The sequence below is a fragment of the Topomyia yanbarensis genome, chromosome 1 (assembly GCF_030247195.1).
Source record: "Topomyia yanbarensis strain Yona2022 chromosome 1, ASM3024719v1, whole genome shotgun sequence".
Classification (NCBI taxonomy): Eukaryota; Metazoa; Arthropoda; class Insecta; order Diptera; family Culicidae; genus Topomyia; species Topomyia yanbarensis.
In genome coordinates, this window is record NC_080670.1 from 76,034,176 (window position 1) to 76,060,827 (window position 26,652).

Consider the following 26,652-nt stretch of genomic DNA (forward strand, 5'->3'; position numbering starts at 1 on the left):
GATTCATTTGATTTATTTGATTTATTTGATTGATTTAATTCATTTGATTCATTTGAATCATTTGAATCATTTGAATCATTTGAATCATTTGAATCATTTGATTCATTTGATTTATTTGATTGATTTAATTCATTTGATTCATTTGATTCATTTGATTTATCTGATTTATCCGATTCATTTTATTCATATCTTTAATTTTATGCATTTCATGTTCAGTCATTCGTTTTATTTCATTCAATTTGTTAGTATGAGTCAATTTATTCTATTAATCTTATAACTATTTCTAAATATAATCTTAATTTTTATATAATAACCTAATCTAATTTGATTCGTGTATTTGGATCAAAATTATAATGATTTCCATTACTTTTTCTACTCATTTTATGAATTTAAAAACCTATTGTTTCATTTTTTGCTTTACTTTTTTATTTCGGTCGTTTTGTTGATTTGTATAATTTATTCAGTTTATTCGAGATTTTATTCGTGCAAGACTAGAAACTGTTTTCATCCCACCTCTAATTGGGTGCCTACTTCTCGTGAGTTCTGCAAACTAATCCAATAGTGAAATGTGTAAGAAATGTCTCATCTCACTGCTAGGTGGATTAAATCGGTTTTTATTAAAATTTTCAGAAATTAGTAAAAATTGCAGCATTCGTATTAACAACTTAAAATGTATGCTACTTCATTTCGGTAATGTCGTTGACATTACCTACCCATCTTTCTAATCTAAAAAAGAACAATTGTTTTGAAAACCTAATAATTGCATAACCTAAGACGATTTAAAGCTACACTTTTGTGAAATCTTGACAAAAAAAAAACAAAATTACGTGTTAGTCCAACAAGCTTTTTGTCCCGTTGTTGTTGTGAATTATTAAAATTTTGAACATTTTTCAAAGCGTTATGATTGCGATTACAGGGGGAAATGTTGGTTGAATGATATTTATTAAATTCTCCCAATTAATTTTCTATAGCTAAACTATGATCATATTTCCTTAGGAGGCGCGTTTTACCCCATGTTTTCATAAATAATAATATGCTCGAACCTTAACCAATCAGGTATCTTAGAGTGAAGTTTTCACAATAATGGAGCTTTTCACTTGTGTAGCCGCGATATTCGCAAACAAAATAAGTAAAATGCACATTGCGTCATTTAGCCGCACATCAAATAAGCCGGGCTTAATGTGGATTCAATTAATCTGATTTATGGAAAATGTGTTTATAGCATGATGATACGTAAAACTTTTTCTCCATTTGCTCCGAGGACCGAGTATTTTAAGTTTCCCCTGGTAGTCTAAAAAGGCTCTATAATCTCGTAAATAAACTTTCCGAAGAAACTCGTATCAAATCACCAACAAAAAATCATAATATCAGCATCCAATAAAGTTATGATTTCTCTTAAGGAGAAACCGAAAAAAATATAATTTTCTTCAGAGCTATGCTCTGCGTTTATTCACTACTAAAATGATACTGATTACAAAGGGTCTTAGGGCTAGCTTTTATACTAAACACTTTAAGATAAACAGTTCTTTGTCCTGAAGCGTGGGTGGTGTTCTCACGTACTGGCTGCAACGGATGTTGTGTCTGCGGTGGTTTTATGGTTATCGTTTCCTTCATAATTTATGCTGATATGGACGGCTGCTGACGACGTTTGGTCACGGCTGCATTTAATAAACAAATGTTTATTTGTCTGCCCTCGATGATGAGTGTTGATCGATTATGTAACTGTTGTGCTAACTATAAGCCAACACCATCTCCTTTACACAACGAAACAACCAGTACGCACTACGGCTTGCCAGAGGAAACACACAGATAAATTCACCACGGTGCACTCGGAAACGCGCGCCGTGGTGAATTTATCTGTACACGCACCTGACGCCACATATAATTTAAAGAACAAGAGAGCGCGGTTCTCGCACTAAACCACCCCATCGCCAATCCATTTATTCATCTCTGAAAAAAGAGCTTTCTGCTTTTTATGTGGTGTGTCATCATTGTATCTTCCGTTTATGCTTGAAACTGGCACGTCATTTCATGATTAGAATGAAATGCTATCAGCGCCTGGTGGCAGTCATGGTATCTATCACCTACCATCAAAGAATGTGAGCTGACATGAAACGCAACAGCTGCTACGCTTACAACGTCAGAACACAAACTAACTTTTCTTGTGTTCCCTTTTTATATGCGTCGCAGTTCATTCGATGAACAACGCTTGCTTTTTGAGCGAATTGTACCGACCAATCATGGATCAGATAATTGCTACTTTCATAAAATCCATTATTTCCGCCATTTTTAATAATTGTACTACCGAATTGTTTGTTTGTTTTTTTATTGTCCAGTAGCTTAAGGCACACGCCTTTTAAAACACTACTTCCGGAATAAGTAAGAAAAAGGTCTTTTCTAAGTCAATTTTGGGTCGCTGAGCACGAAAATCATATCCATTTTTTTTTTCAAAGAACCGTTTTTGTGATTTTTTAAAAAAAAGGTGTTCTTGAGCACTTTTTGCAGTTTTTGGTCAATATCTCAGGAACAAATCTTCCGATTAACACAAACGAAAGCTATTGATGTACCCATTCCAAAAATGTATAATACGTTAGGATAAAATATCAACAAATTAGGGTTAAGAGCAATCAAAGTCAAAAAAAGTAGTGTTTGGTAAAATTACTAATTTTTAGTTGATTTTTCATAGAAAAATAAATACGCAAAAAAAATCTTTTAAAATCTTATGTGACAGGCAAACTTTTCACGTGAATTTTAAGCTTAAGATCACGAAAATCCGACAAAACCTGGTAATGTTATTAGGCACCGAGTGAAAATTGCTCTGTTTTTCACATATCTCTTTTGGTCTTAAATAAGATTACACTAGGTTACAAGAAAATTGAAATTACGAGAAAATGTGTTTTCTAGATCAATTTTGGGTCGCTGAATACGAAAATAATACTCTATTTCTTTTTCAAAGAAGTTCGAGTTTAAAAAAAAAGTTTTTCTTTTGCTCCCGCTTTTTTGTTTTTGCTCTATTTTTTATCACAGAAAAATAATTTTTCATATTTTCAGAATCTAATGTGACAGATTTTAACAATTTTAAGGTAATCGCGATAAGCTAAGAAGAAAGGTGTTTCCTCAGTTCATTTTGGATCGCTGAATACGAAAACCAAGTCCATTTTTTTTTCAAAGAAGCATTTTCAAGATTTCTTTGAAAAGGTGTTTTTGGGCACTATTTTAGTTATTTGTCAATATCTTGTTCAAATAGGATCCGATCGAAACAGTTTGAAAGGTATTGATGTGCCCTTTCCGAAAATGTATAATATGCGTAGATCAAATCTCGACAAACATATGATTACGGCTTAAAAACCAACTGTCAAAATTCTCTTTGGAAGGAAATTTCAGACAAACTGTTACCCGCCAATCACAGATGTTGATAGTAAACAAAAGAAAAAAGTTTTCTCTTGCATTAACTGCTATGAACTGCGTTTAGCCAGTAACGGTTTGTCCGGAATTTCCTTTCAAAGAGAATTTTGACAATTGGCTTTTAAGCCGTAATCGTATGTTTGTCGAGAAATGTACATTTATTATGATTACAATCGACCAAAGTAAAAAAAAAGTCTAATGTTCGACCTTTTTTTAAAAAGTGCATATTTCTAGTAATTTTTTTATAATAAATCAAGGACAGAAGAATATTCTTTTAGAATCTAATGAGATAAACAATCTTTTTGTATAAATTTTAATCCAATGGTCACAAAAGTCAGATGAAAAATGTAGATGGTATGAAGCACTGAGTGAAAATTGTAACTTTTTATTTTTCGCACAATCATACTTTCGTCTGAAATAATCTTCTATACTTGATAGTTATTGTTTGTGTTGGGTACTGTCTTCTCGAGCTTGCATCCATCCATCCTGCGGCATTTGAATTATTTTGGATATTTCATTGTACAACTAAGTGCTCTTTTTAAATGTAGAAATATCGTTGGAAAAGTTTTGTTTTGTCTGTGCTGCCGTTCTACGCATAATTGTCCCATGTTGCTTTTTGGTCATTTTCACTTTTTTTTAACCAAAGGACTGATGTATATTTTCAGAAAACACATCCAAATCATAAAGTTTGTTCGAAGACTTCGTGAAAAAATACCAAGTCTGTTTGTCCCATTGTTGATATTCTACGCATAATTGTCCCACTAACAAAAATCCCAAAAAAGTGCGCAATAAAAAAATAATTACGTAGCGTTTAGTTAAGAAGTACATTACGCTAGATGTCGGGCACTGAAAAAATTGATGGAAAAATACAGGATCATTAAAAATGGCAGTGGCAATATTAATTACAGCAGTGAGAACAATCCTGTAAAGCTCTTCATTACTATCGTCGCTTGCATAACATGGCGAACGCATCTAGGATAATGAGCCTATTTTCGCAATGTTTCTATTATCACGCTACCCATTTGAAGCCATTGGTTAGTGCAGCGTTTGCTATCTTTGTTCAACAAACTGGATCAAATGGTAGGGCGACAATTGGAGCACTCGATTGGAACTTTAGTTGCGATCAAACACTAGCATTTCATCGTTTTTAGGCCATATGTGTTATTAGATTGGTTCTTAAGAACGAAGCAAGGTTGTGAATGCCAAATTAATGCACTCCATCGAGTGTAGGCAGAGTAATTAATGATCTTGTGAGGTACCCTTCTAAATAGTGTAAAAATAGGTACTTTACCCTATGTCCAATTTTGATAAAGCAACAAATCTCCCGAGTAACAGAAAAACTCACGACATACACTTTTGTAAAAAAATGAGTTATGAGCATCATTTACATAGATCGTTATGGGACTGATATGCGTAGAACTTTCCGGTTTCCGCTCAATTTCTCGGCATAACAGTCCCACTTAACATTTTTCTTAAAAAATAACGTTAATTGAATCTCTATAATAAAAAACTGGACTGATTATAATGAAAACGATTGCCATGAACGTAATTTTGGACAATAAAGCTTTATTTGTTACACCGTATCCATCCAGATGGCTAATACAATTTTCATCTTCAATCGCGTTTTTCTCAGTTGCCAGTTTTGCAACATGGGACAATAGACCTTTCTCGTCAGACCTAACACCTGTTTTTCTTATTTTTAATCGAAAGATTACACAATTATAAGAACATTTCCGTAAAAATGAGATTTTTAGGAGCTATCATGATTTTTTAATGATTTTTTAAAATTTGAAATTTGCAAGAATGTTGAATATTTTTTTCACCTCAGCAAGAATGGTGGGACTTAAAATGTGCGTTTGGGTAGCACTGTTTTGAATATTTTCACTTAAGTTCTTGGCAACGCGGTAAATGAAGTGGTGAATCGCAGTACAAAATTCATTAGCAATGTAAACAAACTAAAATGAACCTCTCGCTGTAGAACATTGGATGCATTGGATGAAAATGTTTAACCTCACTTTTTTGACATTTCGCAGAGCTTGTTTACATAGGCTTAGAATTTTTTTTTTCGACTACAGTATGAGAAACTTGATTTGGTTTACGAATATCTTGTATTAACAAGCTCGCTAGGCTTTCATTTTTATTTGACGTCATTAGGCAATGTTCCATTAAATTTGGCATTTAGATTTTTCTTGTCCACGATTCGTTGAAGAAAGCGATTTTATTTGTTGCGATCAATTTAACTTGTTTTGTTTTTTTGCTGAATTACAACATTAGCCACAAAACATTTTGATGATCTCTGGTAATTGGTAATCTCTAGTAATCCTTGAAATTATATACATCGCAATATTGGTCCGCACCAGTTGCAGCCGCTCCACCTCGCCGGAATCGAGTTAGCCGATGGTCCAGCCTGCGTCACACTCGGCTGTCGCTGCACCAATGGTAGCTCCCAACCAGGCCTTTGGATTAATTGCTCAAATCGCAGCTACTGCTGGTAGTGTAGCGATCGGCTTCGTCGGTAACACCGTTGGACATGCCCTCATCGGAATGTTCAGCGGTTCCGATTCACAAGAGGCAGCCTCGCTAGGACAGGCTGCCCCGGTATCGGGTGAGGCAAACACTCCGGCAGAACCATGCTCGTGGGAAATCAAGCAAATATCTTGTACCCAAGGCCAGGTCGAGTGTGATTCGGAACAATTACCAAGTATAGAAGTCCATATATATAGCGTTCACGTGATACATTTTCCTTAAAGTTGATTGAATAAAAATAGTATAAATGTTGGCCAAATCCTGCAGCACTATAGGATCACAGATAGAGCATTAACACCAACTCACTGTGCTTCGGTGTTTTTTTGCAAACGAACTATCAGGTCTATGTTTTTATTTAGTAAATATTTTAATAAATATTAGTTCATTAGGAGTATGACTTATTTTTATTTTGATGGCGCGGTGAAGGGGTGCTTAAAGTGCGAGTCGTATCTTTAAAATCGATCACTTGAAAGTAGTATAAATAATTATAAATGCGACAACAATAAACTCATAACCTTTTTAATGGTTATTTAGCCATAGGTAACGAGGAAATCGGTATGTTTTATTCATGTACAACAAAAAATACTCAGCAATAATGTAACTTATTATTAATTGTTACGTAGTATAAATGATTATAAAATGCGATAACATAAGCTCATAACCTTTCTAATGGTTATTTAGCCATACTGCCGTGATACGCATAACTGTCCCATCTGCATAGGAAACCCAAATGGGACTGTTATGCGGATCACGGCAGCATAGGTAACGAGACAATCGGTATGTTTTATTCATGTACAACAAAAATTACTCAGCAACAATTTAATTTATTATTAATTGTTACGCGTGATTTTGTCTCCAGTGATTGGCCAAAATCGGTCGCTTTTAGAATCTGGTGCTCTAAGCATAACTGTCCCATGTTAATAGCGAATCCCATAACACATGGAACAGTATAGCGACCATACAGCTGCAACAGCGAATTTAGCATTGACATCAATATAACCAGGTTGGTTGCAAGCAGAAAGAACAATACTAGCTGGGCTGCTAGCTGTTTGTGCTACTAATAACACTTGCAGTCCGTCAAATTAACATGATTCTATGATCTAGCTTCAATGACGATGGAATATAGCCGAATCCAAAGCCTAACCCATCAGCGCATTTGATCATGTAATGGATATTATAAACTCTGAAAGAAATACATTTTATTGTCTGTTTTTGAGGTTAGAACTTTTATACTATTGTGAGAATGGTCCTCAGCAACTATCCTTCCAAATCAAAAACTCGTGCTAGCAATGGCTTCGTTCAGAAGCGTCTGCATCACAAGCGATGAATATGCATGACTGACGGTCATGGTGTTGAGCGGCTAGCCCTGAAATCTATCCCAAAACCGTGTTCGTTCGTTCAGTCCGAGCGATATTGCGTAACTCGGGGAACAGGCAAGTGCGACGTCATGTCGTCATGGGCTTCAATTTTGTACATACAGGCACCTATAAATAACCAATCAATTTAATTATGTAGATTTAGGCCATACCGTAAATTTGGCTGACATACCCCGTATCAAGTCCCACACACATAGCACACCATCCTGGCAACCAGATGCGCCCATCTCGGCCTGCCACTGGTCTATGAAAATACATGTGATAGGACCGCAATGGCCGTTTAGGGTGAACTGCAATAGGTGGCTATCAAGCCGGAACACGTTAACAGTGTGGCCCTGGCTGCCAGTAATGACTGTACCGCCCGCCACTTCCAAACATGTCACCGGTGACCCTGCTGGTGAAACTCCAGGATACATCGAAGCTCCTCCTCGGATGCGTGATGTTGAGCTGGCAACGCTGTGGACGGATTTGAGCCGGCGAGTTGCTGAAATAAACTAATGCTTCCTGCTGAACCGCTGCGTACGTGGGCTAAAAAGAAAAAGAATTAAGGCACTTGATGACATACTCATTACAGACTGAAAATTAAATGACTTAGAATATACAGTATTTTAAAAGAACAAGTAAAATCTGTCTGCGCCCTAGGTGAGCTTAAAAAATTGCTTGAAACATAGAACTTACTTCGCCCATATGCAGACGTAAATCCCCAATCGATCTGAAAACCTTACGTGTACGTTTCCAGTCTCAGAAAATCGATTCGTTCACTCAACCGTGCGACTATCACTTTGTCACCGGCGAGGTTTATGTTAGTTACCCCATTGTTGTGGTTGTTTTCAGCTTCATATATATCCTGCAATGAAACGTCCGTCAATAGTTGTAATAAAAAACAAATGACTCCAAACAATTTACCTAAAAGTTACCAGTCGTTCCCTCCCAGAACTTTAAACGCCCATCTGCACACCCAATCTCTATGAGATCATCAAAAAAAGTCCAGCTACCAGATCGGCGAAGTCTGGTAACATTTCTTCCGCGCTGAACTTCCTCCTCCAGGTGGCTGAAAACATTCCCCAGCGCTCATCTGCTCTCGGGGTGGGCAGTTCCGGCATCAAGTGCAAAGCGTCGATAGTTTTAACCGAGTATAGCGTCGCAAAAGGATCGTTTCGCAGCACCTCCAGTTTTAATTCTACTAGATCTTTGCGAATAATTTCAATTAGCAAACTTGCATCCGCCGCGCTAAAAGATTAATCGGGTAATTTTAAAGCTGACACTAAATATTTCGACTTACTTGCATGCCTCTGCATTTTCCGTGGAGGAAGCTGTTTCTCCATATTCGCTTCAGCTCGTTTTTCTTCAGGAGCTATGGACTAGAAGGTTTTTCCGCATTCTCTTTCTCTGGACTGTCAGTCGCCGGTTCTGATTCCTTGTCCTTGGTCATACTCAGATCGCTAACCTATTTTTATAGAAAAGGAAAATTTAAATCCCATGGAACAATGATGGTTCCAAAAATAGTTTAGGTGGTTATGACAAAAAGAACACTTACGAGTGCAGAAATTCCCAGAACCTCCGCCTTTTTGATCCAGTTATCTGCATCGCTTGTCATCGCTTCGACCGGGTACAATGTATGGGAAAACGTCCTGAATCCGAACGGGTACTGTCTCATCGGTGGTTTATGCCTGGCAAATCGCAGAATTTTGCTCAGAACGATCATGTGGAAAAAAACGATGCCTTTTTTGTCTGCTCACTTCGCTGCCATGAAACCGACGATGGGTCCTTTTTCCAAATGAGTCACACGGTTGGCCCGAGTGAATATGTGCGTGTAGAATACGCTTCCATTATGTTTGTTCTGTAAATCAACAAGACATGAAAAAGAATGTTGCAGGGGGAAGCTTATGGTAAAAACTTACCGAACGAGAAAGTCCTTTCCAAGTATCTTGCTGTTGTGTTTAATGTTGACGGTAACGAAGTCGGAAGCGACTCTGACCTATGAGATTTTTCTGTCCCCGAGCGCTATCAGCGGACACACTACGAATTTAACCGTCAAGTGGCTTTCACTTTTGCTGAGCTGGAAGCGGCCGCTCTGAATCTGTACAGCGACATCCTTTTGAACCACTTCGGATTCATGAACTATACACTATAATTATATTATACAATGGATTTTTTCATAACGTTTACTATTCCCTAAAATCACGAACCGTTCCAATGGCTAATGATTGTGTAGAACTAGGGGAAAGTAATAAAAACATGAACGACAGCGAGCAGGATAAATCCGAGGATTTGAACAATCAGTTAAGTCAGCTGTTGCGGGGTAACACATAACGGGCGCGTTCATCCGAGGTGAGATATAATTTCAAACTGTAACTGGTGCCCGACGTCGACAAAAATCAGTCGTTAATTTTCTGAGATTTTTTCTGTAGAAAACTAAAATATTTAGAAGTGTCAAACAATCAAAAACAAATCTATCAGTGCAGCCAGTTTTAGCACAATTTCATCAAAGTATGCTGTCACTCTGACAGTGTACCTTTATGGGTGTACCTGGGTCATAAAATGTGTCCTCAAAAAATCGTCAGAGCATTTCGTATTAACATATTTGTATTTGGTAACCTGGCAGATTGCTGAATCAATTTCCGGATGATTTGATGTGGAAAGGTGAAGACATTTTCTAAAAAGGCCCATACGTAATAATATTGATCTTATTATATGAAAATCGTGATTTTTTGGTAAGAAAAAAGAAATCGGTATTTTTAGTAACATTATTGGTATTGAAATTAAAAATCGGTTTAAATATCGATAAATCGGTATATTCTGCAACACTGTTTTGGGGTTCATCTACGTCAAAACAATGTTTTTGACAAATTGGAATGAACTCTTGGAGTTCATACCCAGTAAACGAAACGGCGAATAGCCAGATTAAAACAGATGCCGGCTAGCGGTAGGCTACTGGAACTATGTTATTCTGCTTCAACAGGCTTCACAGCAGATTCTCAGTTCACAGAATATTACGTTGCTAGTGCTACGATCCCACTGAGACTCCTTCCCGATAGGGACTCCAATATTTGACGACTGGCTTATGAGACCTGTGCTACACCCTCTAAACCGCCGCAGGGTCCGCTAAAATCATAAAATTTCCATTTCGCTCAATGTGCCATAGCATCAACATTTTCCATCCGATATAAGTGATATTAGGCTTAAAATTAACGTAAACATATTATTTGTCATCTTAGATTCTAAAAGGTCCGAAAAAAATTGTTTTTCGGTAAAAAAAATCATTTAAAAATGAGTAACTTTTAAAAATTGTCAAAAATGCACTTTTTTTAAACTTTGGTCGCTTGCAGCACTTAAATTTTTACATATGATCGACACATATTATATGTTTTTGGAAAAGGCATCTCGACACCTTTCAACCTGCATATTGACTAAATTAATTGAATGATTTTGACACGAAATATTGACTAAAATCTACAAAATGTGCTCAAAAACGAGTTTTTTGAGAAAATCACAAAATCGCTTCTTTGAACAAAAAATGAATATTGTTTTCGTGTTCAGCGCCCCAAAATTAGTCTAAAAATACATTTCCTTGAAGTTTAATTTTTCTTGTAAACTAGTGTTATCTAACTATTTAATTGTTCCAGAAATTCAAACAGTCCCTCTTAAAAATTGTTTCCGTTGTTAAACACTACATCGGCCGACAGCATGTTCCAGTTTACCACACCTCTGACAAAAAATGAGTTTCCATAAATTGATGTCCTGTTGTTCGGAAGCACTAAATTCTGCCTGCGTTGACGTTGTGACTGTGCTAATTTACAGTACAGCGTAGATGGGGATTTCGTTGCCAGGATCTTCCTTATAAATACGCAAGAGCGGTGCGCGTAAAGTGTAGACAGTGAGCATCCTACTAAGTGTGTTTGCAGATGACTCACTGAGTCGTAGCGACTGAGTCCGTATACATATCGCACACATGAGTTAAGTGCAGTATGTAGACGAATATTTGCAGAAGCGCTGGGATGAACGTGAAGAACATCACCAAATAGAAAGTGTGGCAAAATAAGCGCTTTAAAAAGTTTTAAGTTAGTGGCCGTTGGCGCTGAAGAAGTTGTGCAGTACAAGGTTCGTAGTCCGCCATATATTTTACCACACTGCTGGGCTATTAAAGCGTCCCAGCGAAGATCCGTTTGGAAGATATATCCTAGGTTGCTGGTGCGACCAGTCCATTCAATCGTTTGTCCATCCATTTGAAGTACTAGGTCTCAGTTAGCTGCATAACGACCCCGGTTCGAAACAAACAGACCTTTGCGTTTGCTGTGATTAATCAGTAGATCATTTGGTCGACACCATTTAGCTACTCTATCAAGGTCTTCGTTCATCATGCGGGCTAGCTCACTAGTGCATTGTCCAATTCTAGCAACGTCAAGTTGAACGTCATCTGCATATAATTGAGCACGGTAGGCAGATCATTAATGAAACAACAGAAAAGCAGTGGCCCAAGCACCGATCCTTGTGGTACTCCTGACATCACAGCGGCACTTCTTGAGTATTTATTATTACACACGACAGTCTGCGTCCTTCCCTGTAGATAGGATTCAATCAGGTCAACTGCTTGCGTCGAAAAATCAAATTGCGTTATTAGTTTATTGCAGAGTTCTCGATGAGGTACTGTATCGAATGCTTTGGTGAAATTCAGGAACAGCAAAATACCAACTACTCTTTTATCCAGTACAGAAACTAGGTCGTCATGTACGCGCAGCACTGCGGTTTTGCAGCTTTGGCCCTTTCGAAATCCTGCTTGGTACACTGTGAGTAATTGGTTTTCTTGTATATAAGAAGACATTTGTAGTTGGATGATTTTCTCGAATACTTTTGATAGAGCACATAGAATATTAATAAGTTGTTGTGGTAGTCACCCCCCTGGTTTGTAGGATTATTGGGTACATTTATACACGGCAATACGTACAGGCAGTTAACAGTGTACGAAGAAGGAGGAAGAGATTAAACTGTCATTCGAAGTATAGAAATCTAAATTACAATCTTATCAAACTAAATCTAAATCTAAAGTTTTCTCTTCTTAACCTAAATAAAATTACTAAAAAGATCGGTGTAGGAAGTGCAAATTAAAACTTATAACTACTTATTAAAACGTAAGTTAACCTAAACATGCAATATATTTACTTAAGCTAATATGAGAACAATATACAGGCGATAGATTTTCCGGAACTGTTCCACGTGGTGTGCGTTGGCTTTCGGATCGCTAACAGATAGTTATATGAGGTCAGTACAGAACAAATTTGTATTTACTAAATAGATAGCCATATATCAGACAAATTTCCAACAGTCGATCATCAGAAACCCGGCCAGAGCGATTTGCGGACCGGTTGTAACAGCCCCTTGAGGGAACAAAAGGAGAAACAAAATTTGTAAGATAAATTGAAATAATGAAACTAAAACTAATTGAAATAAAACATTTCAGCTTTAAGCTGCCAACTAAAAAAGGCTGCTCTAAGGATTGTTAATCCTCAGATCCGAACAAACTTTAAGAAATTTTGAGGAATTTTCGGATCTAACCTCAAATATGGCTGATGAGAAGGCATCAGCGGAAGCTGTTGGTCGAAGCTGCGACGATGATGATTCCACTGACGATATGGTCCAGTGCGACCGCTGCGACTCGTGGGTCCATTTTCGCTGTGCCGGTGTGACCGAAGCGGTGAAGGATGCGTTGTGGAACTGTTCGAAATGCAGCACCCTGCTGCAAGTACCGATTCGTACCGACAAGAAGGCGCCCAGTAAGAAGGGGCCGACGAAGAAGATCGGCACAAAGAGCGATGGTGGCTCAGAATCCGGTAGAGGCGCGAATTTGGAAATTTCCCTCCAACAGATGGAGTTGCAGCAGAAAGCTCTGGAATCAGAGTTAGAAGAGAAGAAAATCATCCATGAAAAGCGACTCGAAATGGAGCGTTTAATTTTAGAAAAGCGAAAGGCACAGCGAAAGGAAATGCTGGCGAAGGAGAAGAAACTGATGGAGCAGCAATTAGCTGACGAACAGGAGTTCTTGGAGCAACAAAAAAAACTCCGAGTTAACTTTCAGCGAGCTCGTGAAGAGCTATTTTCCCTGTCCGAAGGCGACCAAGAAGAAGGCGCTATCGAAAGAGAAGGAACTTCCGACAAGGTGCGGATGTGGATGGAGTCCATTCCAACGGATCCACGAGGGGCTTATCCAAAGGACCTGCGACGGGCCGGATGCAATCCATCGGAAACCGAAGCAAATGCTGTAAATAAAAATAAATTAGAATTCTCAATACCCAAACAAGTGCCCGGGGATTTGTACGGTCGGAAATCGGGCACAGTTGATCGTAGGCAACCAACGCTATTGCTAAACGGGTCGGGGTGGAATTCAACTGGCAATTCCCACCAAAGCAAGTTTTCCCATAATCAAAAGGGGAACGCATTTCTACGGTCGTTGTTGCTGGACAACGAAGAAAACGAGGAGCAAGATGAGGAAGAGGAACAAGACTCAATATTGCAGCAAGAATTAACGGAGGAGGAAGAAACCGTTCTTCGGAATCTTGTAAATCGCCGAAGACAGAACCGAACGGAGTTTCAGCGAGCAAGGCCAGCTAGAGGACCCACTCCGGAACAGCTAGCCGCGCGACATGCAGTGTCAAAACATCTTCCTATCTTCAAAGGGGAAGCGGAAGTTTGACCGCTCTTCATAAGTTGCTATGAAACTACTACAGCAGCTTGTGGATTCACCAATACAGACAACCTGAAGAGACTCCAGGACAGCCTTCAGGGTCTGGCGAAAGAAGCTGTGCAGAGTCGCTTATTACTACCAGAGTCGGTCCCCGAGGTAATCGAAGACCTCCGCAAGCTGTTCGGCAATCCGGAAAAGTTACTGAAATCGCTGGTAGCTAAAGTCCGTAGAGCTCCAGGACCAAGTCTGGATAGACTTGAAAGTTTCCTCTACTTCGGGATCACTGTTAAACAGTTATGTGATCATCTCGAAGCCGCTGGACTACATGATCATCTGAGTAATCCGATGCTGGTCCAGGAACTTGTTAGCAAGCTACCATCCGAGTATAAACTGGACTGGGTACGCTTCAAGCGGGGCAAGAGGGGGACTCCGCTTAGACTGTTTACTGATTTTACCAACCAAATCGTATCAGAAGTATCGGAAGTAGTCGAATTTAGTGGCCTAGAAACAAAGGGGCAGAGAGAGGTCGGAAAACCTAAGGGAAAGAAGGAGTTTGTGCACACCCATTCAGCACAGAACGTCCAGCCGTACGTAGCTCATTCCACGTCGGCTCGCAAGGGAAACAGGCCGTGTGTCGTTTGCAAGAGAACGGACCACAAAGTGCGATTTTGTGACGACTTTGAGAAACTAACACTACGAGATCGACTAAAGTTAGTAGAGAAGTATAAGCTCTGTGCATTATGCCTGTGTGACCACGGCCGAACTCGCTGCACGTTCAATGTTCGGTGTAACATAGACCATTGCAAAGGTGGGCATCATCCATTGCTCCATCGCACTGAAGAGCTCGTTCAGGTGGCTGATGTCGAATGCAACACTCATCTTCGCTCAAACCGTTCAGTCGTTTTTCGCATATTACCGATAACTTTGCATAATGGCAAGTCGTCTGTAAATTTGATCGCTTTCTTGGACGAAGGCGCATCTGCAACATTACTGGAGAGCACAAGAGCAGACAAGTTGAATGCTGACGGTGTTCCAGAACCATTGGTGGTTCACTGGACGGCGAATGTGAAGCGCCATGAGGACCAATCTCGACGGTTGGACTTGTTGATCTCCCCGAGAGGATCAAACACTAAACACCAGCTGAAGGGTGTTCGTACGGTAAAGAATTTGATGCTGCCAATACAGATCATCAAGATTCAAGACCTGGCGAATCGTTTTGAGCATCTGAAAGGCTTGTCTGCAAACGATTACGACGCCGATGCACCGCAAATAATTATTGGCCTGGACAATTTACACTTGTTCGCGCCATTGGAGTCACGAGTAGGTGGAGTAGGAGAACAGATTGCCATCCGATCCGCGCTTGGCTGGATAGTGTACGGACCAGATAAACCGGTGTCATCGGCAAAAGCGTTCGTGAACCACCACATTACTCATACCGTGAGCAATCAAGAGTTGCATGAGATGCTTGGATCACAATATGCATTGGAAGAGCTCTCTACATCGATGTACCCTTGCTGAATCCAACAAAGATAAACGGGCGCGTGATATTATGCAGAAAATAACCGTTCGAGTAGGGGATCGATTTGAGACGGGACTGCTCTGGAAAAACAATGTTCCTGACTTTCCAGACAGTTACCCGATGGCGGTGCGTCGCTTGAAGGCGTTGGAGAGGCGGCTTTCCAGAAATCCGGAACTACAGCAAAACGTTTTCCAGCAAATCGTGGAGTATCAGCGCAAAGGGTACTGCCACAAGGCAACAAAAGCAGAGTTGGGCGAGACAGCGACGAACAAGGTGTGGTATTTACCGCTGAACGTGGTGCTTCATCCAAAGAAGCCTGATAAAGTCCGGTTGGTGTAGGACGCTGCTGCCGCAGTCAATGGGAAATCACTCAACTCTAACTTATTGAAAGGTTCCGATCTACTTACTTCGCTGCCAGCAGTGATATGCAAATTTAGGGAAAAGAGTGTTGCCTTCGGCGGTAACGTGCGTGAAATGTACCACCAGCTGCGCATACGAGAGGCGGATAAACAGGCTCAGCGCTTTCTGTTTCGTCCTCCCGAGGTTTACGTAATGGACGTAGCAACGTTCGGGTCAACCAACTCTCCGTGCTCGGCACAATTTGTCAAAAATTTAAATGCCGAGGAGTATGCAGGACAGTTTCCAGATGCAGCGAGGGCTATCGTGGAACGCCATTATGTCGATGACTATTACGACAGTGTCGACTCAGAAGAAGAAGCCGTAAAGCGTGCCAAAGAGGTGCATTTCATCCACTCGGAGGCCGGGTTCGAAATCAGGAGTTGGGCATCGAATTCGGAGAAGGTTCTACGGGAATTAAAAGAACCGAACCAGGAGCGAACGATACACTTTCACCAGGACAAGGTCACCGATCGGGAGCGAGTACTGGGTCTCATCTGGGACACGAAATGGGATGTGCTGTCTTTCTCGATTCCGGCTCAGGACGAAGTCATAAGTTCCGGAATGCGCCCGACCAAGCGTCAAATCCTGAGCATCGTCATGTCTCTTTTCGACCCGTTGGGTTTGCTTACTTCATTCACCGTGCTGGGCAAAATGTTGGTTCAAGCTCTTTGGCGGACCGGGTGTGATTGGGATGAGTTTATCGACGATGATTCTAATGCCAAATGGCAACAGTGGACTGAGATGCTACCGGAAATAGAACGAGTGCGAGTACCCCGGTCTTATGTTGGGAATCTTCACTCAGACAGTTACGGCCAGATCCAGTTGCACATGTTTTGTGACGCTGGTGAGAATGCGTTTGGTTGCGTAGGTTATCTGCGAATTGTCGTAAACCAAGAGGTGAGCTGTTCTTTAGTAATGGCTCGATCAAAAGTTGCTCCACTAAAGCAGCTAACGATACCGCGACTGGAGCTGCAGGTCGCGGTGCTAGCAGCACAAATGATAAAGGCGATTCGACAAAACCACTCACTTGAAATACATCGAGTTTTCATTTGGAGTGACTCGCAGACAGTTCTGTCGTGGATACGATCGAATCAACGAAAGTATAAACAGTTCGTCAGTTTTCGGATCGGGGAAATACTGAGCTTGTCAAACCTGTCAGATTGGAGATGGATTCCGTCGAAACTGAACATCGCTGACTGCTTGACCAAGTGGGGACGTATGACGTAGACCAAGTGGGGATGTATGGAGCCTGGAAGTTCCTGGTTCAGAGGACAAGCAAGTCCTACCTCCAGCAAACACGACGACAGAAATGCGGGCGGTTTTTCTCTTCCACGACATAGTGCTGACCGGACCTTTCATCGACACCAGTCGAATTTCCAAATGAAATGTCCTCATCAGAACGGTAGCTTGTCTATACCGTTTCATCTCCAATTGCCGAAGAAAATGCGGTGGTCAATCTATCGAAACCCTTGAGCCTACGGCGAATCAAGAAAAGCTGATCCGGGGAGCGCTAATAGCAACCAGAGTTGGACTACAGCAGGGAGAATATCGGAGAGCCGAAGAAGCTCTGTTCCGGATGGCTCAAAGTGAAGCGTTCGGAGACAAAATAAAAACTCCGAAAAAATCAGGAATTGGAACAAGACCAATGGATACCCTTGGAGAGATCGAGTCCACTCCACAAGATGACGCTACTGTTGGACTCTTCTGAAGTTCTACGGCTCGAGGGACGAGCCGCAAATGCCGAGTTTTTGCCGTTCGATCTGCGATTCCCTATAGTATTACCCAAAGATAACGCAGTGACGGCAAGACTGGTACAATATTTTCATGCAAAGTGTGGTCATGCCTTCAGAGAGACGGTAAAGAGTGAAATTAAACAACGGTTCGTGATTCCAAAGCTCAGCTCCGTCATCGCTAATGTGGAGAAACATTGTGTTTGGTGTAAGGTCCACAAGAATCGATCAAGCATACCTCGAATGGCTGCGTTACCAATCCAAAGGCTCACACCATACCAGCGACCGTTTACATTCGTGGGGGTCGACTATTTGGGGCCGGTAGAAGTTACGATCGGACGGCGCGCGGAAAAAAGGTGGATTGTCGTTTTCACGTGCTTGGTCGTTCGTGCCATTCACTTAGAGGTGGCTCACAGCCTCAATACCCAGTCGTGCTTGATGGCCATCAGGCGCTTTACTTGTCGCCGAGGACCGGTTGCAGAATACTTGTCGGACAACGGGACCAATTTTCGTGCGGCGAGCAAAGAAATCCAGCAGCTGTACCGTGACGTGCAGAAGGCGTGCGCTGAAGAGCTGACGCATGCGAGGACGCAGTGACATTTTAATCCCCCTGCTGCTCTCCATATGGGGGGAGTGTGGGAGCGAATGGTTCGGACGGTAAAAGAGGTGATGAGCGCTCTGAATGACGGGATGAGATTAACCGAAGAAATTCTCCAAACTACATTGTGTTAAGCTGAGGATATGATCAACAGTCGGCCGATGGTATTCGCTCCGCAGGAGTCTCCTTTGCCTGCACTCACACCAAATACTTTCCTTCGGGGATCATCTCCCAACGAGCCACAGGAGGTTGTTGTACCAACGAACGTTGCACATGCTGTGCGAGATTCATATAAGCGATCACAGCTACTAGCAGATGAAATGTGGAAGCGGTGGATAAGGGAATATGTTCCCAGCATCAATCATCGGACGAAGTGGTTCACAGAAACTCGCCCGCTGCAGAAAGGTGATCTAGTGTACGTGGTAGAAGGAGATCGACGGAAATCTTGGATGCGGGGTGTCGTTTCCAGCGATGGACGAGTGAGGCAGGCGATTGTGCGAACAAACAGCGGCACCTACAAACGTGCGGTTGCAAAATTGGCGGTTCTGGAGATTGCTGAGGGTAACGCTGATCCGGTGGAAGGAGCCGGAACAGGATAACGGGTCGGGGATTGTTGTGGTAGTCACCCCCTGGTTTGTAGGATTATACACATTTATACACGGCAATACGTACAGGCAGTTAACAGTGTACGAAGAAGGAGGAAGAGATTAAACTGTCATTCGAAGTATAAAAATCTAAATTACAAGCTGTTCTTATCAAACTAAATCTAAATCTAAAGTTTTCTCTTCTTAACCTAAATAAAATTACTAAAAAGATCGGTGTAGGAAGTGCAGATTAAAACTTATAACTACTTATTAAAACGTAAGTTAACCTAAATATGCAATATATTTACTTAAGCTAATATGAGAACAATATACAGGCGATAGATTTTCCGGAACTGTTCCACGTGGTGTGCGTTGGCTTTCGGATCGCTAACAGATATTTATATGAGGTCAGTACAGAACAAATTTATATTTACTAAATAGATAGCCATATATCAGACAAATTTCCAACAGCCGATCATCAGAAACCCGGCCAGAGCGATTTGCGGACCGGTTGTAACAGCCCCTTGAGGGAACAAAAGGAGAAACAAAATTTGTAAGAATTCCGATAAATTGAAATAATGAAACTAAAACTAATTGAAATAAAACATTTCAGCTTTAAGCTGCCAACTAAAAAAAATCTAAAAGGATGGGTGGGTAATGTCTGCTACATAACCGGAGAGATGTAGAATACATAAGGAACACGTTCTTCAAATGTGTTGATACTCATTGAAATTTTCGGACAAAAGGTGTTTTAGGCGAGGAATATTGCAAATTATTCTTTACAAAAATGATGGTGGTCCTGAAAAGGACCGTTTTTGTTGGCGATGTTGGCCTTGGTGAGGGAGATGGCTAACGATGAAATGAATTGTTAGCATGAGGAAGTCGCATAGTACTGGCCAATGGCAGAAAAGATAATAATTGATTCCTGAAAATCAATTTTTCTTTATTCATGTAAATTATACATACTTACAAATCTAATAGAAGATTCCTGGTCATATTTCTGAATCATTACTGCGAACATTGTGTAATTTGGTTAAGTACAATGAAAGTTACAAACTTTCCAAACTCGACCTTCTGTTCCTTCCGAAATATTGAAATGGGGTGTCTATATTAAACCGTTAGTCGTGGTCACAATAAAAAAAGATGGGTGGGTAATGTCTGTGACATAACCGGAGCGTCGTGATTTCAATTCGAGACGTTAATTTAAATCTAATAATATTCAACAGAATCACGTTTGAATGGGAAATTTTCAAATAATTCTCTATGGTAATAATGGTGGTTCTGAAAAGAACTTTTGGTATCGGCGTTGGTGTTGATGATGATGCGCTGGTTCGTTGGATATATTTGGCATGATAGTTACGTGCCTGGCGAACTGTTTTGTAGCCTCGAACAAAACGACAAGACTGGTTTCTTCGAGTACCATTACGGCTGAACTTTATAAGCTTAGCACGACTTTGAAATCCTACACAATCTCACGGATCAGACACTGGTAGGGCCATTTTGTTTGCTACTAGCACGGAGCTGCACAAAAAAATCATTTAATGCGTTTAGTTCACGGAGGCTGCCAAAAAATCTCGAATAGAAGCATGCGACTTCAACGTTTCTCTTAAACACATGCAATTGAAGCAACACTGATCACTAGAGGGATGGTGAGGGAACACGCACATTCGTTTTGGTAATACTGATAATAGCAGTAGAAAGGAATGGAAAAGCAGTGCACGAAACGAGCAAGAGGATAATTTAAATTTTTGTTCCGTGTGCAAGCTACTTCTTTCCACACAACGTATTATGTTGCTTGTTGAAAATTACACATCTTAAAATGAAAGTTTCAGTTTAACTCTCACTAGAACACAATTGATTGGTCCTAAAAAGAACCATTGCTTTTATTGTAATGTACGCCCACTCCCAGCGGACACTGTGAGCCAGTTTGATTTCTTTTGCAAGAAAGTTACGTACTTGGCGCACTATTTTGTATCCTCAAACAAACCGACCAAGTAGGCATCACTGGCTTCATTTCGGCTGAGTTTTGTAAGCGTAGCTCGACTTTGAAGTAATACACAACCTTACGAACCAGACGCTGGAATGTTAGCCAGCGGATTAGTTGCTCCGTTGCCCTTTAGTTGGGGCGAAATACTGGCATGGCGACAGTTCCTGATCGGTAGTTGGTTGCGATGGGCCACCAGTAGCTGGGGCACTTTTTCGGCCTTCGTCATTGCCAACTGCTTTCCTCCAGTGGACTGGCTGCTTGCTAGTGGTTGAACGAATACGAATGATGAGAAAAACCGACCGTACAATATTCATATATGAAAACACGAGAAAGCACTACTATCGCTCTCTCGCTCATTTTCGTGCCATTCCTGTGCCTTTCCTTTCCGTTCGGCTACCAATACTAGCATAACCAAAACGAATATTCTGTCTTTCCATCGCCTTCAATCTAGTGGCCAGTGCTAGCAAACTTGCATGTTCAGTTTTTCAATAACAACATTCAACCAATATTTTCAAAGAATGTTGCAGATTTGAAAAGAAGGAAGGAAAAGATTTTCACAAATTTAAATTCTTTTGTGTTATTTGTTAGCGCTGATAAAGGCTATTTAGTTTGCTACTAGCAAGGAGCTGCACAAACAAATCGATTTATGCAGTTAATCAACGGAGGCTGCCAAAAAGTTCGAATAAAAGCATGCGACTAGTGTACTTTGCACGTTCTATATTTTATCAATACTAGAGAGGATCAGTAAAATAATTCAAATTGTAATAGCGACATGCAATTGTGGCAACACTGGCCATGAGATGGTGGGGCAACATGCACATTCGTTTTAGTTATGATGGTATTAGCAGCAGAAAGGAATGGAAAAGCAGTGCACGAAAACGAGCGAGAGAGGATAATTTAAATTCTCTTTCTTTCTTTCCACACATCGTATTTCTTATATAGCTTTCTGAAAATTATTTGTTATACACCATAAAATGTAAATTTCAGTTTAACTCTTATTAGAACACAATTAATTGGTCCTGTAAAGAACCGTTTATTGTTTTATTGCGGGAGCATAATTCAGACGCACTCCCCGCGGACACGGTGAGCCGGTTTAATAATACAAACCGACCAAGTAGGCATCATTGGCTTCTCGGGGCATCATTACAACTGAGCTTTGTAAGCGTAGCTCGACTTTGCAGTCCTGTACAATCTCACGAACCAGACGCTGAAACGATAGCCTACAGATTAGTTGCCCTTTAGTTGGGGCGAAATTCTTGCAGGGCGACAGTTCCGATGAGTCACCAGTAGCTGGGGCACTTTTAAAAGGCTGCTCTAAGGATTGTTAATCCTCAGATCCGAACACAGGTTACTAATAGAATTCAGCTGAGGTTTCTTACGATGCGGAAAGATTTTTGCGTGTTTCCAACAAGAAGGAAAACAGATGTTTCCATGAACTTGTTGAACATGTATGTTATTGGTGCCACAATCAAGGGTAGAGCGATCTTGATGAACTTGATTGGTAGACCGTCAACAACTACTGCCTGTGATTTGATGTTCCAGATTGCATTCACGATCGGTGACGTCAAAATCCAATGACACGAAAATTAAATCGTGTTGGGAGAGGCCCTGGAAACTGCCTGGCCGAATCGTAATGTTCCTACATTGCTACACGGAGAACCAAAACTCGGCTCAGATGCGAAAACCTTAGTTGATTTACTGAATTGAATTAGTTATTATTTAGGACAACTAAGCACATTCTCAATTTGCTGATTTTGATTAGTTGTTCTCGATCTTCCTGAAAAGAGCTAAAATGCTAGTTGGAATTTCTGTTTTTTCTGCTGATTTGGCGAGAAAATGATGCTGTCACTTTTAGCGGAGACACATTCTCAATCTTCTCAACTAAATTTTGTGCTGAATTTAGTGATATTTTCTGTTATTTCAACTAATATACACCAAATTCTTTTTTTGCACGGGGGATGCGTTCCGTGCAAAAAAACCGTGTAAAAAAATCTGTGTTATTTCGAGAAACGAGTGTAAAAATGCTATACGTGCTATTTCCAGAAACCGTGCAAAAAAAATCCGTGTTATTTTGAGAAACCGTGCAAAAAAATCTGTGTTATTTCGAGAAACCGCGCAGAAAAAATCCGGGCTGTTTTGAGAAACCGTGCAAAAAAAAAATCCGTGTTATTTTGAGAAACCGTGTAAAAAAATCCGTACTATTTTGAGTAACCGTGTAAAAAAAATCTGAATTTTTTTTATTAACAGCTATTTGGTTATCGTATTTAACAATGAATACTGTTGGACAATTTAAATGCACAAGGGGGCTGTCAATGTGCCCAGTAGAAGTTTTTAAATTTTTCGAGGAGGTTTTTTAGAGAAATGTAAGTTTTTTTTTATTCGTTAAAAGAAGTTATTGTCCGGTGAAAAGCAATAGTTAAAATGGTAAAATGTTTCAACTATTTAGAGTTTGTTAACTTTTTGTAGATTACACTGTGCTGCAATGATTTTAAATTTTTAAAATGAACTAGTGTAGCAAATGCGATACAAAGTAATGTACACAGGAAATTTTGAAGCAAAAAACCATTTTTTGGGATCTTTGCCACAACAAAATCAGCTACGTTGTCATCTTCAGCCGATTTTCGGTTTTGTAACATTTTTTGAACGAAGAAAACTAGACCTTTCGAACAGTATGCGGTCATATACAGTTTGGTAAGAAACATTGTTCGATTCTGGGACAACAATATTAAAATTGTAATTTTTTGCGATTTTTTCATGTAAATGGTCTTCTTCTCATTAAAAGAATTTTCATGAAAAGTAAAAAAAATCGTTTTGATACGAAGACTCTCTTGCGCAATAGACCTTTCTCGTCAAAAAATTTTATATGATAGGATGCTTCCTTTTTTATCCCCAATTCGTTACTGCCTATTGCCCCGATGATTTGGTACCTCTAACTATTGAAAAAATCAAAAATAGTGCAAGCTGCTCATTTAACCCCATATTCTGAATACCTATCTTGCCTTGTTTCCCCATATTTTTACACCATTTGGATGAATTTCCTGTGGGGAATACTAAAAGGATGCCAGATATGCATATATATTAGTAAATCTACAGATTTTGCATTTTCACTGCAGATATTTTGCAGATTACAAATATTTAGCAGAACAAAGCCTATGCCAGCCAATTTATACACCAGCCTTCAACATTTTTGATCATTTAAATTATATACATTTATTGAAGATTTTTGTAGCAATCGGCAGACTTTTATATTTTTACTGTAGGCTATTGTTTAAATAGACCTGGCATCACTGATGCTGAAATGATTCATTCATATACCTGTCAATAATATAGAGCATTGTATGAAAATGTATAACCGCACTTTTCTGACAGTTCGGTGTGCTTGTTTACCTAAGACTTGTTTACACGGACTTTTAAAATTTACATTACTTGAATACTTTCGATGCTCTTTGAAAGAATATCAACTCAAGAGGGATGAGGATTGGAAAAATGGTAACCTGGTTCATACATTGACCAATCGGCGCTGGATGTAAAACCCGGTGGCATTTTCTGAATCGTAAGATCAAGAAATGTGTGAGGAAGAAAGAGTGGCTATGCAAGACAAGAGATCAAATGATCAGGAAAAAAAACATATCCACAGGTTTTGTCCCAGGATTTTAATAGAGAACATGAAAATTCGATTTGTTTGCATTTGGCAGTGGGCCTTTTTCAAATGTTTGGCTAGAAATTCCTTACTTCTACAATGAATCATGTACAAGAAAAGTAAAAATGTTAAATTTAACGGAACAATGTATGATGCCGACATCAAATAAAAAATTACAGCTGAGCGACCTTGTTTGGAAAGTGTTAACATTTGGCAGCGAACCAAACCAAGTTTTTCATACTATGATCAAATCAACAAAAATTCCAAGACCATGTAAACAATCTCTCTGAACTGTCAAACAAGTGAGGTTAAACATTATCATGCAATGTTCTCCACCGAGAGGTTCACTTTAGTTTGTTTACATAACCAATGAACTTTGTACCGCGACTCACCACTTCATTTGCCGCGTTGCCAAGAACTCAAGCAAAAATATACAAAACAGTGTTGCCTAAACACACATTTTGAGTCCCACCATTCTTGCAAAGGTGAAAAAAATACTCAACATTCTTGCATTTTTCAAATTTCAAAAAATCATTATAAAATTACGATAGCTCCAAATAGTCTCATTTCAACGGCAATATTCTTAAAAATGTGTAGTCTTTTGAATAAAAATAAGAAAAAAGGGGGTTAGGTCGGACGAGAAAGGTCTATGGAAATGTCAGAAATTGTCAATTTTCAACGGCCTATTGATTGGCTTTTACTTAATTAAATACTCTTTTCTGACAAGAGGCAGCATTTGCCATTTTGCAATGTTGACAGACCCCTTCTTTGCAATTAAAATTTCCAAAACTGCACTTTGATTAAAAATTCTTCCCTGAAAAGCTGAAAAATTCGCTTTTTTACACTTAGCGAATCTAGTATTTTTTAACGACTGCAACCTGTGCCTTGGTGGATATCGGTCCGTCCCGCGAGGCAAACTTTGCAAAATCGTACGAAATGGCGACTATCTGCCAATTCTTCAAGAGGACGATAAAGTTTTGTGCATGTGTGTCTCAAAAAGTGTGATGTCTTCTAATTTATTTACTTCTAAAAAATATTCTCCTGTCAGTGCGTTTGAGTCGTCTATATCTCTACTAAACCAATTTAGAATTAGAACCGCATTTTGTCTTGTTCCTATTCATTTCTCTCGTCTCCTAGGTCTGAAGCGGATCAATCGACTATTAATAAATATGATAAAAGATGCCAGCAGTATTGGCCCTTATTCGCAAATACTTTATTCACTACAACTGTGCCATATTTCTTCTCGATCTTATAACAGAATTTGAAAATCTCTGTTCTAAATAGTCGATATTGGTAGTTGTTATGATGTACAAATAAGCTAGAGTAGTGACAATATTTTTCAGTTCCACAGATACAATCTCCCTTTATTGGATACTTCAGAGTTATTCGTATCTGCTCTCGGAGACCACCAATCCTCCAAACGACTCAATCTGCTCCAACCGAATGCACATTTCAACCACTGAGCATTCAACTCGAACATATCAAACCGAGGAAGCGATTTGTTATTTCCAAGAACCAAAGCTCGAGTGAAACAATCAACATTCTCGTAGGTGCCAGTCCTGCACATCTTCTTGGAACCAGCTAACATATCCAATCACGACAGCTAGCAGAAGTCACATATATCTCCACCCAAGCGAAGTGATCAATTCACTTTTAAGTAGGACCACTCATCCACAAACCAGTCATGAACACATCCGTAGCAACGAGAATGGATCATGCCAGACGAAGGCCACAGGTCCAGCACCCAGCCCAACATTATTGATTTTCAACTACCACCATAACTTGAATTTTGAATAACAACTCATTTCCTACAATTGAAAAATACGCGATTTTTACACATTGGCAGATCATCCCCATTTGCATTGCAAATATCCAATGTCATTTATTTTCAGCTGCGTTACTAAATGCCTATTAAAAATATTTTTTTTTGCACGGTTTCTCGAAATAACACGGATTTTTTTTGCACGGTTTCTCGAAATAACACGGATTTTTTTACACGGTTTCTCGAAATAGCACGGATTTTTTTGCACGGTTTTGTTTTCACGGGATGATCAAATCATTAAACTGGTATATCGGAATAGGTATTTTATACATAAAAATAGTGTTATTTTGCAAAACCGTGCAAAAAAGTCGTGCAAAAAAGTGCGTGCAAAAACAGAATCCGGTGTATACTCTAAATTCAAAACTTTTTTGCATTAAAATTATCTAG

At 39.7% G+C, this 26,652-nt stretch overlaps 1 protein-coding gene and 1 long non-coding RNA gene across 2 annotated transcripts in view; one reads left to right on the forward strand and one right to left on the reverse strand.

Moving 5' to 3' along the window:
- The window catches only part of LOC131696269 (trypsin-1), a 404,432-nt gene that overhangs the window by 188,943 nt on the left and 188,837 nt on the right, over positions 1 to 26,652 (forward strand). The window lies entirely within an intron of this gene.
- On the reverse strand, positions 7,323 to 9,491 carry LOC131677971 (uncharacterized). Its single transcript, XR_009303506.1, has 7 exons — positions 9,209 to 9,491; positions 8,845 to 9,147; positions 8,590 to 8,754; positions 8,214 to 8,537; positions 7,986 to 8,154; positions 7,480 to 7,835; positions 7,323 to 7,415 (listed from the first exon to the last, which is right to left on the reverse strand). It is a non-coding gene; the product is annotated as an uncharacterized LOC131677971 (long non-coding RNA).